Below are 5,877 nucleotides of genomic sequence, written 5' to 3' on the forward strand. Positions count from 1 at the left end.
AGCTCCTGAGGCCCGTACTGCTGTGGCCGAAGGCGTTGAGCCGCTACCCGCGGCGCCCGTGGTTGAGGCCCGTGGGGCCCCAGCTACCCTTCTTGGTGAGGCGACCAGCGGCGTGCGTGAGGACGACGCTCCTGACGCTGGGCACCTTGATGCTTCATCCTCGTCGCAGGCTGACCCCTGCGCTCAACTCATGGGCCGCTTCCGCGTGGACTTCAAGGCTCTCCGGAAGAGAAGGGAGGCCTTGGGTGACGATTACCCTTGCCGCCTGCTGAAGCGCATGAAGTATTTCGCCATTGATGAGTAAGCCTTCCCCTTTCGTAGCTCCTGATCCTCCTGTTGCTTTGGCTGATCCTTGCTCTGCAGGGCCCTTCCTGTCGAGCTCACGGAGATGGCTGAGGAGCCATCCCCCCCAGGCTCCGCCCTCTCCACCGTCTTCCAGCGCTTCGAGCTCAAGCAGAGTCCTTGTGGTGAGGCCGGTCGGAGAGGTGAGCCATCCTGTGGTGCATCGCTGCTCTACGCGCCTCGCGACCCTCCTTCGCGAGCCTTCTCGGGGCATAGCCAGCCTGCCTTGGGCTTCGCGTCTGGTCGTGGATGGCGACTGGCTGAGGTCGGCCCTGTGCTCTTCGTTTGGGGATGGGCTGGCTCCAGGCCGGGCTTCTGGCGAGGCGCGCCCGGCCATCGCGAGGGCGCCAGCCCCCAGCCCCCTGCCCAGAGGGGGAGTGCTGATTCGTGGCCGCCCACGCTTACTTGGGGTGGATGACGACACAGAAGATATGCTCGAGCGCGCCTGGGGGCGTCGTGCTCTTCGCCAAGGGTTTCTCTGGAGGGCGGCTGACGTGGTGAGCCGGCTTGGTGAAGAGCTTGCTGATGAAGATGCGCGCCTTGAGGCTGTGGGCCTGCGCTTGGCTGAAGAGAGGCGCAAGCTGAAGGCGGCTGTTGCCCTTGCGCGCCACCAGCGTGACCTCGACAACGAGGAGGCCAAGGCGTCACTGGCGGCCTCTCGGGAGGCCCGTTCCCGGGCCGTCGAGGAGGCCCGAGAGGCTGACCGGCGGCGTGAGGTGCAGAGGAGCGAGCGCGGGAACTCCAGGCCCGGTGCCACTCCCTGGAGCAGCAGGTGGAGCTACTTGAGATGGCCCTTGCGTCGATGAAGGTGGCTTCGGTCGACCAGGTAGAGCTCCTGAGGCGTGAGGAGGCACTGACGCTGGAAGCTGCTGAGCGCGCGCGCGATCTTGAACGTCTGGAGATGAGAGAGCGCTTGGTGACACAGGCGGAGGATGACGCTGCTGCGTGCGAGGCCCGAGTCCTGTAAGAGGTTGAACGCGGGGTGACGATGGCCTGCTTGAACCTTGAGCGCGAGTTCGAGGAGAGGCTGGGGTTGATCCGGGCCGAGGCTAAAGGCAGGACCACCGCCCTGAGGGCCAAGCTGGAGGAAGTGACGCGGCGGGCCGACGCTTCGCGGGCCGCCCTCGGCATGGCGCAGGAGGAGCTGACTACCTCCCGCGTCGAGGCGCTTCTTCTCTGCCAGCGGGTGGACGAGGCTGAGGCCGTTGCGTGGCAGAACGAGGACGAGATACGCCAACGGCGGATTCTAGAGCACGAGCATGGCCCCATGCTCACCACGCTTCGGGAGAGAGCCAACACAGCCTTGGGTAACATCTGCGAGGCGGTCGTTGACGAGCCCCACGCAGTCAATTATGCTGGCAATCTTCAGTTCTTCACCGACGTGGTGACACAGCTGGAGGCGCGGTCAGTCGGAGCCGACAGGCTGGCGGAGGAGAGGAGCCGCGCCCTACTCGGGCGCGCCTTTTCTCGTGTCTTCAACCACCTTCCGAACATGGACCCCAACTTTGACTTTGACGCCGCCATCGCCCCAGTACCCCAGGCCGTCCGGGGCGACCTGGCGCGCTGGGTGGAAGACAACGTGGATGCCCTTGTCGGGGCCTTCGCTTCTGATAATGACAACGTGGTCGTGGCTGCTGATGGAGGCGACATGGTGAACGGCCCTGACGCCGCTGATGGCGACGCGGAGAGCGACGGCGAGGCCAGCGACGATTCAGGAGGTGCCCCTGAGGATGCATTGGGGGATTTATCCGACTGACCGCGTGTTGTCCCTGCTTCCTTACCCTGTGCAGATAGAGTTTGGGCCTTGCCCTGAAGGTTGTAAGAGTATTTTGGGAGGGGGAGCCCCTCATGTAAAAACTCGCATTCAATGTATTAGTAGATGCGATATCACCCGTACGCCTGCGCCAAGCGGCTGACTTTGCGACGAGCTGGCTGGCTTGTTTACCTTCGACCCGTGAGGGCCTCGAGTTAGCCTGCGGAGGGCTGTGGTGTCTCGAGCGTCTCCTGAATGAGCCCATCGAACCTGTAATGAAAACCTCCTGAGAGGGTGTGGCAACGGCAGTCTGGGCTGCACGCAAGCTAGGCCTGGCCCGGCTCGCGAGGGGCTCACGAGGGGAGGCAGCTGAGGCGAAGTGGTAACCAGAACACGAGAGATTGCTCGAACGAGACTAAACACCCCTTCCCCGAACACACGCAAATCTTCGAGCTCAAATCCAACTTAAATCCAACGGGGGAAAACGACAGCCAAGGGGAAAAACAATGAAAGCAGAAAAAGGCCGCGTCCGGCACCTAGTCTAGTATTGGACGTCTTCTCACCAGCGCGGAGCTAAGTGCTGCCACTAGGCATGGGAGGGAGCCCCAGGGCCTGAGGCCAGCACCCCTGAGACTCTGGGGCGTGTACAGCCCCACTCATTATTACTGAGAGTGTCACGGGGCAGCAAGCTTCACAGGCACTGGGCCTTCTTCACAGGTACCGGCCTTGCTTCATATCGCCAGACGAGGGCCCCGCCTTGCACCACACTCTAGTGCCACCGACGACGACCGGAAACCAGGATGCCACTGATGGGGTAGAGCGGTCGCCAGCGGTTCCCCCGACGACCACAGGTCCTCTGCCAGGGGCAGGCCCTGAGGCACCTCCCCAACAGAGGGCCTACCTCCTGAGGACGCCTTGCTCCGAACGCTGCAGTGGTGATGCCGGATCTTGGCCCCTCTCCTGCAGCCCCCGGCGCCCTCCTCCTGAGGGGTAGGAAGCTACGGGAGTGGGGCAGCCGCCCGTTGTGGCGACCTGTACCTCCTGAGATCCATGGCTAGCGTATGCCTGCTCCTGGGGAATTAGTGGTACCCGATAATCGTTCCTTCCAGCGTAGCCAACGGGGCCTTCCCGGGGCTCCTGGAAGAGCTCAGCTTCTGGTGCCTCGTCCCCCCAGCTTGGGCTGAGGAGCGAGCCTTGTTCGTCCTCATGCGCGCGCCTTTGTCCATCATGTAGGGCACTTACTCTTTCGGGGCCGCCACCCCGAAGGCCACGCCGTAGCGCTCCGCGTGCCACGCAGTTTTGCTTGAGGCGCCCGCCTGGGGGTGTTAGCGCGACGGATCACCGGGGCCGTGGGTTGTGGCGAGTCCTTCTTCACCGGCCAGGGGCGGAGGCAGCGCCGCTGCTGGCCTGGTGCTGACGGCCTGGCCGGCGTTGGGGTGGCCTTGGAGTCTGCTTGGGGCTGCACGGGCGTGCGTGAAGCCTCCGCGCGGGCCATCCTGGACCTAAGGTGGGAGTTGGGTGCTGAAGGGGTGAGCCCCCGAGGCGGCGAAGCCCAGAAGCTCTACCACCCGCTAGCTCTAGCAGCACGTCGCGACCGCCTTCCAGCAGCCTGCACTGCAGTAGCTCTCGGGCCACCGTGAGCGCGGCCCTCGAGTTCTCCTACTCCCGTCGGGTGTACGATGTCGTGGCCGCAGCGTGGTGGGAGGCCCTCACCGCCGACCGCGCCTGCTGCAGCATGAGAGTTGTCGATGCCTGTCCGCGCCGCTCGTGGCCCGCAGCGCCCTGCGGACCGCGAGCTGCCTGAGGCATGGGGTTGCCCGGGGCGAGTGGCTCTGCGTGAGCGGGCCAGGCCACCCAGGGATCAAGGTTCCCTGCCTGGTCGCCGGACATGATGATGACGATGCGACGGGACGCGAAGCGGCAGAAGGTGGATTCCGGTGCACCCCTACCTGGCGCGCCAAATGTCAGATTTCGGGTTCTGAAAGACCCTCTAGATTCGAACACTGGGGTGCGCGCAGAGATCTTGCCCTCTACCTACCTGCACCTCACCGCCTCGCTAGGATCTAAGCTATGAAAGGAACAACACAAGAGACACAGGGTTTATACTAGTTCGGGCCACCATTGTGGTGTAATACCCTACTCTAGTTTGTGGTGTGGTGGATTGCCTCTTGGGCTGATGATGAACAATACAAGGAAGAACATCCTCGCGAGGGTCTGTTCTTGGCTGGTGCGATGAACTGCTAGGGGGAGTTCAGGCGCTCTTTCCTACTGGTTTGAAGATGATGATCCTCCTCTATCTTGTGGATGGCTAGTCCTATTTATAGGCAAAGGCCCTAGGCCTCTTCCCAAATATTGAGCGGGAAGGGCGCCAAAAATTGGCCATTTTGAAGGGGAACATCTAGTACACTTATCCTGACTAAAGTTGGTCCTCGCCTGTCAAAGGCTCTGGTGGTGACGCCTGCTTGGGCTCCACAATGACTTCCTTCCTGCCGTTGCGATGGTCTTGGTCTTGTTGCACCGAAACGGATGCCTTTGCTTGATGCTCTCGCCTGCGCTTGCTCCCTTTGCACCAAAGAGGAAAGAAGGATAGTGCGCAGGCTGGCGCCCGCCTGGCGCCCTTGGTCGTCATGGCTTGCGTCATGGGCACCTCGTGAGGTACCCCGCCTTGATCTCTCCGCCTCCTCGTGAGCCAGCCTGACGAGGCCGTGCTTGAGGTAGCTCCCTGTCGTCCACCCCGCGAGGCTTGGCCCCTCGTGAGGGTCTTGAGCTCGTGCTGATGAAGATGGGCCATGCCGGGCCGCCCCTTGAGCCACGCCGTAGGCCGCAGGTAGGCAATTCTGGGGACCCCCGTTCCCAGAACGCCGACACTTTGGGACGTGGGTCGGTGGAGGAGAGATCTTCGCGCGCACCCCAGGGTTCGAACCTTAAGGGTCTGCCGGAACCCAACATCCGACAGCCGACCCAACCAGCTAGGCAGGCACCTGCGTGGTAGCATGCAACCCTTCGTGGAGGCTCCACCACCGAGCCACCTCAGCTGCTTGCCTGCCTACATGGCACCGCATGCATCGCTGGCCAGGGCGCGTGTCGAAGCGAGGAGAAGCAGCGACAGACGGGACGGGCCTCGCCTCGCCCCTGATAAAGTGAAGGGACACCTAAGCCACGCATTTAATGCGTCTTGTCCAGTAATACGAGCGATAAGATCGCAACACTTTAAGCCTTTCCACCTCCTGTGTGCCACGGTGGCAGCCCCTTTCGCCTATAAAAGGAGGCCCATGGCGCACTGGAAAAGGATTTGGCTCTTTGAACCACGTAGCACCCATAGCTAGCTCAAGAACCCAAGAACACTGAATATAACCACCAAAGCAGGACTGTAGGGTTTTACGCATCCTTGTGGCCTGAACCTGGGTAAATCACCCTTGTGCTGATTACTAGTTCGGCCCTTCTCACGATCCCGCGCCCCGCAACCGTAGTAGGGATTCTTGTGATCCCATAGGTGTCGTTTCCCACCGACATCCTTGGCGCACCAGGTATGGGGCGCGCAATTGTGGGAATCCGGTCTAGTAGTTAGCCCAGCAGTTCATCATCGCCATGGCTCCTAAGAAGAAGACGACCACGGCAATCAGTTCGTCCGGGACCGCACTACCAGTACCGGTGCGGACCAGTAGCAGGCCAGTCATGGAGAGAACCCGTGGCACGGACCGCGAACACCCACATCACCCTGGCAGTCCAGGCCGGGTCGGCAGCGTCGTTCGTACGGTGGGCGACGATCCGCGCAGCGCTAG

This window comes from Triticum dicoccoides, chromosome 3B (assembly GCF_002162155.2).
Source record: "Triticum dicoccoides isolate Atlit2015 ecotype Zavitan chromosome 3B, WEW_v2.0, whole genome shotgun sequence".
NCBI lineage: Eukaryota > Viridiplantae > Streptophyta > Magnoliopsida > Poales > Poaceae > Triticum > Triticum dicoccoides.